The sequence below is a fragment of the Amblyomma americanum genome, chromosome 2, assembly GCF_052857255.1.
Source record: "Amblyomma americanum isolate KBUSLIRL-KWMA chromosome 2, ASM5285725v1, whole genome shotgun sequence".
NCBI lineage: Eukaryota > Metazoa > Arthropoda > Arachnida > Ixodida > Ixodidae > Amblyomma > Amblyomma americanum.
The window spans coordinates 20,424,621-20,437,053 of record NC_135498.1 but is presented as its reverse complement, the minus strand read 5'-3'; positions in this window follow the sequence as shown (position 1 = coordinate 20,437,053).

Genomic DNA, 12,433 nt, shown 5'->3' with positions numbered 1-12,433 from the left:
CCTTTCTAATGGACGAGCATTTGCGAAGTTATTCTGTAAATCACTTTTTTTCCCTCCCACGCGTGAACTGGACGATATTATTATGTGGTTTCATGGCAGTTTATTTTTAATCCAACAAGCCTGGGGTACCATAACACCATCCTATTTCTTGCTCATATATTTTATAATAAACCAGGCTCATTCATTTTATTAGTTGCGAAACTTCCCATAGCGTTCATATCTAAAAAAAAACGGCGATCTTGGGTTGCCTACGCACATAAACAGTCAGTAATTACGAAGAACATTTTTTTTTCATGATTCGTTATTAAGGCCAACTCGGGTTATGGACTCTTTAGCTCGGGAACCATAATGAACATATTAATGAGGTTCTACTGTAGAAATAAAACCGGTCATTTCAGAGTAAAAAACAAATACTCAAAATTAGTGTCGCCTGCCCCAAAAAGCCGACCTGATTCTCCTCAGAGGAAGAAACCAGCCACGTATACCAGGAGAGGACTGGGAATGAGGTAGAGGGGCACAAAGAGGCCTGATCAGCGACGAGACAGTAGAAGAAACAGTGTGCAAGATCAGCATAACTTTCTCTTACCAGGCTCATACCCTTCATAAAATGCAGACAAACAGTCATTGCGCAACTCAGGCGTTTTTATATTGCTCCATTTCTAAGACGCTTCAAGGTACCAGCACAAAGCATCTTTGCGCGGGTTCACAGTGACAGTGTCGTGATTGCCTAAATTTGTACACTTTTAGAAGCTATTCAATACGTGATAGCTTCAGATACCACTGGTCGTCTTTATTCAATTGTTCTAATCACAAATAAATAAATAACAACCGACGAATGTACCCTTTAGCTGACGACAAAAACTTTCCAAATTAGTGTGCTCAAGAACGCAAATTATTCCTTTGGAAAACAACTCCATCGCTCAGGGATGTAAAACTGTTAGGTAAAAAAGCGAATGCATGTTCCCTGCACAGATTGTCGGGCTGAAAATTGAAGACGCGTGCTTGGCGGGGCTTGTGAAATGAAGGAAAGCAGTCGCGCATTGTCTGGTGCGTGCACTGCCACTCGTGCAGGTAGAGGGCATCGGAGATAGATGGTCCCGAAGCAGCACACGTCAGCTTTGTTTCAGGAGACATGAAAGAGCGTGGTTCGACGCTACTACACCCCTGAATGCAGGCAGTATCCGAAAGGCTTGCACGCACGAATTCCCACTCCTCCTACCGTGAGCACGAAAGCAAAATCGCGGTGGCAAGCGAGAAACGTAAAGAACTGCTAGTATGAAAACAATCAAGAAGACGAATTGCTTCTCCGAGCGCTCTCTTTGCCTTCAGAGGGTCCCAAATAAAATTTCGGTAGCAGGAGCGTAAGACAAATGCTGTACCCCACGGATTTAAAAATTGGAACGCACCCGCGTCCAACCCGGAAAAAAAATATTTGGAAAGGTTCGGTCGCGAGCAAACAACGCGTAATACGCTGGATACACTCTATTCATTTGTGCATTTCTGGGTCTTCCATAGTTGGAAAATTTTTCCTGCTTTCACCTCATGTAATCTATTCTCATCATCCACCCGCCCCGCCTTACCCCAGACTCTTACATGCCAGAATTTTTAGTCCAGCCATGCCACTGTAGGGTCCCTGATACTAGGTTCCCATCAACGGCTAGTCTTTGAACTTCGCGAATGGAAAGTGAGAGCATCTGTAGAACGAGCCACAGAGCAAACCGCGTGTACAGTCATTTCTGTGCTCGAAATTTCCGGAGCCCTTCGCTACAGCGTGCCTCGTAGCCTAGGTCGCTTTGGGACGTTAAACCCACATAAACGAAACACAATGTTACAGGAGAAAGGAGACCACAGCACGGGCTCTAGCAACGGGACGGATATGCTACTGGTACGCCTGGCAGGCATTAAATCATGCCGTCCTTTGTTTTAAGCTTGCCGCCACGTATCACTATATTTAGGAGGGGTTTCTTCGTACCCTGGTTTGGCTGTTGTACAGTTTCGAAGGTTTTGCCAGGAAATGATTCCGTGGTGACTAGAAACAGCGCTACCGCTTTAATCTTGTTTGTTATTAAAAAAAAAGAGAAGTACAGAAATTTTAAAGGTAAAATTTAATTAATCTAATCAAAACGTTTCCAGGCAGTACAGACACGCAAACAATAGAGTCACTGCGCGACAATACACTTGTACGTATGTACTTGAAGCATCGTGAAGTGCGGGACACCTCAAATGCAAAATACTTAGTGTCGGTCGAAATCAAAAAGCCATGTTCCGTGCACTCGTAGTCGAGTTGCACCTGGTTAGATTATCGATTGGATAACCCGTAAACAACGGGGAGGTTTGGAAGCTAACGAGAAAATGATTATTGAAAGGGCAGGCAGCGGAGAAAGGGGAGGGCGGGCCGAAAAACACTCAGCAGTTTCGGTCAGGTTTGGATGGCTCCTGACGGAGTCATTTTTGTTTGGCCGTACCAGCTTGGCAATGAGAACGGTCGACCTGATCGATGAGACCGATTTAGTCTATCGGCGAAAAGCGGATGCCTGCCTCGTGTCGTTTTCTTCTATCCTCGTTTTTTCTCGTCCTCTGCAGCCGTATTTAATGAGAGGACCGTGACCGTGCATTCATTAGAAGAGCCGTGCACGTGTCTTGTCTCGCAACTATTTGCGATGGAACTAGTCGGCTATTTCACATTTTTGCGCTACATAAAAGAGGAAAAGAATTCTGTGGCGATCGACTGGCTTGATTCAGCGGAAATTCGATAGAATTTTTCTTTCACTGCCTAATCTATTCTAATTCTATTTCAATTCCGATTCCTTGCTCAATCTGGTCGCTTCTCTTACTAAATCTTTCTGGATCACTCGTAGTCGTTTGTATTCAGTTGAGCCATTCTTAGTCAGGTTTATCATGACTTTCCCCTACAAGTGGAAAGGAGGAGAATGAAGAGGGCGGGAAAGAGAGGAGGACGTTGGCAGGTGGCAGGCGTGGCCACCGGTAAGGTGCGAGGACGCCGGCCACCAGGTTCTCGTACCAACGAGGCTTCTTTTTTATCGCACAATAACATTATGAGCTGAAGTCCAAGACGACCAGCTAAACAGTGCTGAGAAACAATGTTTCCGAACAATGTTGGATTGGTCTGCGCTTAAAATGTTTTCCTTTGAGCAGGAACACAGCGTCGCGTGGACACACCCTCGGATGAACGTATACGGATTTGGATGAGAACATCTTTGACGCAAGTCCGTCTGGTTGGGTTCTTGAGATAGTTGAGAAAAAACTGGCGGCAACCAATATTTTAACTTCACCCAAAGTTTCGGGACCAACTCGGTCCCTTCTTCAGGGTTGACTAAAGAGTGTGGCAGCAGCAGCGTGGAGCTGCCTTCGCTCCCCCTTTGTCAATACGTGGCGCAGTCCACTAACGTACTGCGGAGGGGAGCGTTCCTGTAGTCCTGTACAAAGGCGGCGATGAATACGCCGAGGAAGGAATCTACTATATTCTCGCATAACCTAGATTCTGTTGCACGCGGTTACAAACGTAAATCAAGCCGCATCTTTTTGTGCCAAACAAATCCGCTTTCCAATGTTTTTGAGCATGTAAAAACAAGCATTACAAAGTTTTTATGTATCTTGGTGATTATTGCGTACTTGTTGAAAAGAAGCGCAGTGGGTGCGTTATAATAGCCATGATTATCGTAAAAGCATAAGGGTTAGCATAGGGCTCGGCGCCTAAGACGCATTCGACACATACCTTACTGAAGAAATGAAGTGTTGGGCAAGAAAACAGCTCGTTTAAAACACGAAGGAAGGCACACTTTTTCCTGGAGAGATGCAGTATTTTCCCTGTTTCGCACGTACCAGAGTCAACAGACCACAGAAACGCACATTACGAAATAAGTCGAACACGCCTTTCCTCGGTCGATTTCCAGGTATCGCTCCGAATGTTATTTGCTTCAGCCTTGTTCAGACGAGCACAAAGAACCGCAAGAACGCTCCTGCTTCGACTATAGGAGCCGCGCAATTTACACAGATCCACTTATGAAGCTCCTTCATTCTGCGTGGTTTCCCGACGCTCCTGGATTGAAGTGAAGACTCCTTCTCTGAACCACATGTAACCTTTGATAACTAGAATGCACCACGCCCGCTATGCGCCATGTGCGCATTCTAGAGAAGGGCTCCAGAGGTCGATCTGGATACGAACTGCGTTGGCCTGCTACGGTGACCATTTAATTAGGTCTTCCCACTTCCGACCACCAACCTGGAAACTACACCACACCCAGGTAACTCTGTAACCTTGTTAGTGAGGATACGTGGCCTCAGAAAGTAGCTATAAAAGGGGAGCCCTCGCCAACTTTGTTTAGCTTTACTGTGAGTTAAGGTTTCGCAAAGAATTGTAGAGACCCGTTTGTCGGGAACGACTGAAAAGCTTTAACATCAAGAAGGGCCGAGCGATCGACCGGAGTCTCTTCCCTGCTGCTTCACACAGGGCAAGCAAGAGAGGCAAGGCCAGAAAGTGGCAGAGAGAGAAGCAACTTGAGATTGAATAGAAAGGGGCGACCTCACGTACTCTCACTGAGCGAGAATTTCTGCACGGAAAAGTTAACATTCGCACCGATTCTTTTAGGCGAGGAGAGAGAGACAGTGGGGAGGTAGGAAGAGCGGGGACGTCAGCAAGGACCTTTCACGGGCCTGCTACCCTTCACTGAGGGAAAGGAATGGAGGATATAAGAATGAATGAAAAAAGGCAGCTTAGGTTGGAACGAAGTTAGGGAGTTTTTTCTTAGACGACGCGCACGTACTTAGGCACGGCCAGAAAGAAAACACACAATAATGGGCGCAGACTCGGAAGAAAAATTTTATTGCTTATGCAGTGGAAATATATAGGTAAGTCTTCAAGCAAGATCTGAAAGCGACGTATCAACTCGTCCGGGCTTCGGTTCCAGTAAGTTAGTGACGACTTTGTGGGCGGCACAATGCTAGCTTGTCGCGCAGGCTCAAATTCTTCAAAAAATGAAGCAATGGCTGTCGGGCCTTTGGATGAATCAACTGCATGAGATGTATTGCGTGAAAACGAAATGCATTTATTTTTAATTCAAATAGCAAACTAAGCGTGACAACGAGGCCTTTTCAAAATTTGCTATTTTCCAGTACTTTCTTTATTCTGTAGGAGCGGTGATAGGAGAGAACGGTAGCAGCAACGACAGAAGGAATAGAGGTTGCTGTCGGTGAGTTAACTAATCATCGAAACGAGAAAAAACCTGGCACAAATGTCAAAACCGTACATGTAAATTGAAGTGTAGAGCGCTGACGGACAATCCACGTCTCCCCTAACTATCCATCTTCTCTTTCCATCTTGTTCTCCCCCTTCAAACCTAGTGCAATCCTACAGCCTGGTGCAATCATACAGCCTGGTGCAATCACAGAGCAACGCAGCTGAAACAATGTTACATAAAGCATGAAAGGAAGCTTAGCTTGTAAAACAGGCAGACCTCCGGATGGCCAACATGTATCGCTGGGGCATGCACGCTAAAAAGATCGGTTGCTAGGCGCAGAGTTTGTGCACTACTCGTTACACAATGGCGCCTACGAGAGGCCCGGAAATGAAACGCGGACCCTTTGCTGGCTTTTGTCTGCAGCTTCTTTATCACGTTTTTTTTCGCGTCCCCTGCACAGAACAGTCCGGATATGAAAGCTAGAAGTGCTCTCTTCAACAAGAGACGCGTTATGTCTCTGATATAAGACAGCGTGGCAGGAATCCAAGGAAATCCTTACTTACTGCATTCCTTAGTTGCTTCAATATACTGCAAGGATAATCATCTCAAGTGCGCGGAACATTGGCATTTAATCAATGCCACATATTCCTGCCAATTCCCTCTTTCGTCTTCGTGGGTCGTGCTCTCAACGGAAAACGATAACGTCAAAAAGGTGTCAGTACTTTGCTTTAACTAATTCAATAAGTATCTGCCATCTTCTTTCGAAACAGCCTTAACTGAATCAACGTCGCAAGGGACCTTTGCGATGGAGTGCAACTATTAGTGCTTTGTCACTGAATGTCCAACTCTGGACTTAGATCAGAGAATTACTGCAAAGCGTTGTTGACGATATAAAACGGTCCTGCTAAGACATTGGTTGTGCACTGAATTCAGAAAAACTTCAGTACGAGAATTCTACTGCACTACTGACCAGCGCAATCGTTATTCTTAATAACAACTACAATACCCCAGTCACACGGGCACCGCAAAAACCTTTGAGAATCTGGTCCTTATATTCAAAGGCGTAAGGAGTGCAGCTACACGCTAAAATATTGTGCCTTTGCCGCTAAGAGCCTTGGAGGCGAAGGCGCCCATCCGAGACCTTTGAAGCCCAAAGGGGCCGCCTTCGAGAACCTGAGATGGCAGTGACATCCTACGTCAAAAAGTAAAAGCAATGAAAAAAAATGCAGCCAACAATGTTCGAAAACATCTTTTAAAAATACGAAAGCTGCGTCTGCGTTTGCTTTTTGTACGGTTGTTTATATTTCATGAGCAAATTTTAAAACAGTAAAGTGTTGCAGCAACACAGAGTGTCCCTGGCGGCCTAGGCAATACACAAATACTGCTGCTGCTGATGAGAGCAGCTGTTGCAGTTCGTTCAAGTAAGCAATTAGGATAAAAAATTTTCTGAGGTCAACGAATGCACAGAATTCCCCACTTTAATTTTGAAACACTCAATACAGTGGGCTCGAGCATAGCAGTGGTGCTAAATCCCGAACGACTGTTTCAACTTTGGCCTTAAAGGAGGAGTGTAGCTGCTCCTTTAAGCTTTCGCTTCTTTGGTGAAAAAAGATGCCTTTGCTGGAAAGGCCTTTGAGGAATGTCATGTAACAGGGGTATTAGCGTTTACTAGAGTGACTGACACTGGAAAGTGAACGGAGAAGAAAGTATTATTTAAAAAGTTTAGACATGTAAGAACAGCCGCCTATTTGCCCGTTCTTTCTAGCTATTATATGACTACCAGTTAACTGATTTTTTTTCTGCCGCGAGGCAGGCTGGAGCCACAAAAAAAGGAAACTCCCACATGTTCTACCATACCTATGTCAAAGAAAGATCTGCAGTTGTAATCCAGATAGTCAAATACCAAGCACCTCTTGATTACAAGATGACAGGCGGTGCTAATTTTCGACAACGCCCAATGCCCCGCTAGCATGGGAAGAGTAAGCAAGGTTTTTCTGTAGTTACACCCCGATGGGTCGAATAACACCGAAAGTGTTTTACAAACACGTAGGCAGGCGGACAAATAGACACAGTCCCATGTTGGTGTTCCGAATCTTTCAAATCAATCTAAAAATGGCGGGTGGACAACAAGCCTGCTATGAGACATTGGCATTTCTTATTCCAATGGAGGTTCAATAAAGTGAAGCGACATCAGTATTTACTGGCACGCTTTTCTGAAGGCACGCCCACTCAAGTCAGTGCGTGGAAGTCGAGTACAAGATATAGGCAGTGAGGTAAGCATCGCTCACTTCGTTCAGGCTATAGTGTACGGCTTCAAAGGTCAAAACGATAAACGAACAAAAAATTGGGTAGTAGATCGACCAGTTCATAAATAATGCATGTGCTCAGGAGGGCCTGAAAGGAGCGCCTAAACGGCCACTCAACTTGCATGACTACAGAAGCCGGGACAGCTGTCGGGTAGCCTTTAGGAGGACGAATAATGAGATCATGGCCGCAGGGTCATCAAGTCCAATACTTCTGTGGCGTCCGCCGGGCAAAGCAAGAGAAAAAAAAGTGCAAATGTTCGGACGTTCTGAGTGCGAAGACATGTAGTATAAGGATTCGAAAGACGGAACTCCTTACTCAGTAGACCACATCAAAGCCGATTTCGTTCCATCTTCTACGCAGGTGGTCACGCAGCTCTCCAAGTCAGCATAACGATAATTTCTTTTGTGACATGTAACGTACATTTGCGCTGAGTCGCAGGCGACAGCCTATCCAGTACGCTGTTTACCGCAAAAGAACTTCCTGGTGTCTGCCCAGCTTCATGGATCTCCCTTTGGACTCGGAGTTCTTCGTTTAGGTTCCCGGGCAGAGAAAGGAATGCGCATTCTTTTTGTGTCGTTCTATTGAGCGACGTCCTTTTCTGCAAAATATCTAGGTTACCACATCCGACTCGCACTCATAAAGCACTCTATCGTATTACTTCCCAAAGGTGTAAACCTTTCGATGCGTGAAGACGCGCCTCAGCACATTTAAAGGGCTTCACCTTTCCATCGAGCTAGCCTACGCAGCAGTGCTTCCTTTCACAATAGATTGTTTTGTTTCTTATTTTATAGTTCGAAACTATACTCCCTTTATTCTCCTGTAAGCTTGGACCGCGTCTGTCCTTCATTCGTTCAGTTAACTTGGCATCGCTCTCAAAGCACACGCAGTACCCGGCTCTTGCCTCTTCATGCTACACCGTTCAACTCTTTTTCTATGCTTTATTTTGTATTTTGTGCGCGAGGTCTTCTCGGTTCGAATATTGCACTGCTGCTGGTGTTCATTATTGTTTCGGCGCACAAAATGAAAGAAAGTAGACAGAAAGAGCAGCAAACAAGTGCTGACTACAATCTGCTTTTTTTCAAGAAACGGAATGAAAATACGGTGTGGACCATCAGATGGTTAACGAGGCTGCTGTTGCGGGATAGTTGGCGTAATATGACAAAAAGGAACAGCGTCCTGCGTTTGCGCTGTTTCTTTTTGTCGCGGACAGCCAGATATCTAAAGCGACAATTCTGGGAAGGCAGTTGTATTCACCTTCGATGACTGCATTGATATTTTTCTTTACTGAGCGCTGTAACTCCGAGCTGGGACTTCACACACGGGATAGAATATTTATGTAGGGTGGAGGTAGGGTGAACGAACAAATTCGCGAAATGAATAAAGTCTTCTCCTTATAAATTACTGCGCCTAGTAAACCAGCAATTCTTGTTTCGGTTTGTCTCAGTAGAAAATATGCTGCAATGCCACCCGCTCGCCTTAGCTGCGCTTTTCCTACTGGGTTTGCTTGGTTAGTCAGTTTTCGGTTTTTGCTATCCTATAAGTTATATTCATTCCGCTTCATGAAGTAGTTCACACACTAGTCACCATTTTTCGTAGTTCCTTCTGCTTACGTACCCTTGTTTTTTGCTATGTACAACACCTGCCAAAAAAGTGCAGACCAATAGGTTTGATTCTAAGCTCTTTAGCGGGGCTCCCTAGACCATCTTACAGGACAGATCTTGGGTGAATTGAGGAGGCGAAGTCATTCCTCTTTCGAGAAGTTCTCTGAGGATGCATAACGAGGCATACAGCAGGCCTCACAAGCAAACCCCTTGGGCCGTATACCTGTGACGAGGGGTGTACGTCACATGATGAATGAGCACAAACTGCAAAAAAAAAAATGGGCAGTGGTTCGGAATAAGTAAGCGCAAGTTTCTACACTTGAGTTCACATAGTTATCTCCAATCGCAAGGGAAAGATCCCAGTGAATGCTTGGAAGCCCAAACCTTGCCATTCTTGCTGGAATGTAGTGGTGAGAAATTTTAGAGCAGGGTTATATGCAAAAAGAATGTGATAATAGAATGAAAGTTCTTTAACTATTATTATTTTATGCTTGTCGATCGGTTTTAAATACTAAATGCTTGGAGATAGAATGGAAAGGAGACCTGGAGTGCCGCGCCTGATATTAACCGAGAGCTCTTATGAGCACTAAGGCTATGAGAGTCAGTATTCGAGAACAGGCGAGGTCAAGGCTGACTAACAGAACTGGAAAATTGAACTCCCTAAATAGAGCACGGTGCATTATTGTGCATTGTGCATTATTTCAGTTTTGTCTGTCAATTGGCACCATCTGCTAACTACTATCACGCTCAGTAATAGCTGCAACAACGCAGCTTTACCAGGAGGTGTTTTTGAAGCAGTGCCAGGCTAATGCCGCTGCAAATTTGTGCATTTAGCCTTTCATGAAAAAGGACATCATGCACTCAATATTTATGCAATTTTGGTGCTCTTTTAAGGGAGGATTATTTTACTATAAAGCGGAATCCTAAGGTGGTTCAGTCCGAACGCATTGCAAGTCACATTGAGCGTAATATACATGTAATTAATAAAGTAACAATGGACATTATACGGTAAGCGATGAAAGAAGAACAACGAGTGTGAAAACTGGAGCGTTCGTTTTGAAGGCCCTTTTAAAAATAAACCGCCACTGTCACCATACAGACGTTATGGTCAATTTTTAAGACTACACGTCTGGGAAAAGCAGAGAGTAAAACCTTAATCAATGAACTCATTCTCTCTTCTTCAATAAATACGCGTCAGCGTAAAAAGGCCGACATGCATTAAGGCTAATAATCGTCTACATGCAACGGAGCAAAGGAAAGACGCAGACAAACAAGTTTCCCCTTGTTACGTCTGACGCAAACGGACCGACAACCTACGCGATGCGCGTACAGTGGACATCTGAAAGATGCGAAAACCATAACGTCGAAAGGCAGAATAGCCGCCGCAAAAAAATAAATAAATCTATCGCGTTCGTCCAAACAATGGCAAAGAAGCATATGTCGCCTGCTGCTGCAGGGGCTAAAGCAGTCTTGACGGCCCAAGCGCACAGGACCGACATCGAGGGGTTTACGACGGCAGCCTCAGGGGATTATAAGCGGTGACAAAACTTTCAGACTGCGGAAAAGGGAAAAAACACCACGCTTGTTTGGTCCTCACTCATGTGGCAGGGCGTCCGGTCTCACGAAATACCCTTAAGAAGCTTAGAGAGGCAGCTTGAAGAGGCATAACAAAACAAACGACAAGATGCCATGCTGGGAGGTCAAAAATAGGCGTCGCGGGCAAAGGAGAGACTCGTCCCGGGAGCATTCGAGCCCCAAATATAAATAGGACAAAGAATGGAAAGAGAGCGGGCTCTTAAGCAAGACATCGGGGCCGTTCTCACAAAGCTGCTCTCTAGTGACGGCATGGAAACACCACAGTGATGCTTGTGGCTCGTCGCGAGCATCTCCGCTCACCAATCGCATTAATTAATTAATTAACTGATCGATTGATTGATCGATTGATTGATTGATCAATCAATCAATCAATCGAGTGGTTAGCACATTTATTTATTTATTTATTTGAAATTAGCAAAGCTACCCTGAGAGTCATGAGGCATGCTGTAGTAAAGGTATTCTTAATGTTACTGGATCAGCTGGAACTTAGACTGGAAAAGACAGGATGATAATGATGAAGTAATAAAATAATAACAAATAACGCTTGATGTTGATGTTGGACAGAGGTACTTGAAGAGAATTAGGATAGATCTCAGCTCTACAGCGAACTTGATATAAGGTGGATGGTAGTGCTGACGATTCATTTCGACACTCTAGTCGCTACTGATCTCTCTCGGGCATGACGTTTCTCTGCCGCTAATATTGCCACAACAACACGGTAAATGTAGACGCTGCAGATTAGAAAGACGCGCTCAAGAACGAACTGTACTCGTTATTGAGCACGCTTTAATCCAACCCTAAATCCACCTTTGTTCCTTAGCCACAAGCAACTCCAGAGCTAGTAACCCGGGCTAACTAAAGGAGCTGCAAGGTTTAAGCGCGCACAGCCTGAGAGTTCTTAAAAATAAAATTTTCTTTCTTTGTATGGCGGAAGCACTAAAACTTCTCTTAACAAATAAGCGAAGAATACATCCAATCAGCGCAATGATTTGTCTATAGTGTGTACGCCATTCAACACTCACAGAAGTCTCGATCGACCTACTCGACGGATGCCATGCTTACAAACTGCGGCGCACCATTTCGCACCAGGCCTCCGCAGTGCTATGTTCGTGTGGGCTTTCTTTGAGAAATAACCATTGAATCTTTCAATACACCATCCTGAACAACCTTTTCAATTACCGCAGTAACTGAAAAATAGTTAGAAAAGTACTAAATTATTACAGGGGCTATTTGTTGTATTCCTTGGCCGTGATTAGACGAGAGAGCTCTACCTTTCACAGTGCTGCAAACAACTTGTGAGATGAAGTATAGGCGATCAAAAAAAAAAAAGGCAGTTCAGCCAGAATCAATGAAGAATAAGTAGGAATCAGAGAGAAATGTTATTTATTTTTTCTGCAGCCCAATCCCGACACTTTCGTTCGCCATTTCATTGTACTGCATGGCCAATCAGTTCACCATTTTCTGCCTTCGGTTGTAATAGGAAAAATAAAGAAAATAGCCTTTTTCCTATCCTTGTAAAAGTCGTGTATTCTGACCAATGCTTCAGGCTTGGGTAGGGCGAATAGCCTGTCTTAAGGGCAATCTTTACATCAGGGTAATAAAAGAGGCTAGAAATAGAGGATTATATGAAAATAATATTGGCAAGAATTTATGAAAATAAACTTTTCTATAAATAAACATTTCGGACGACAAAGGTAAGCTAAAACTACTCTCGTGGACGTCGTCATCCAA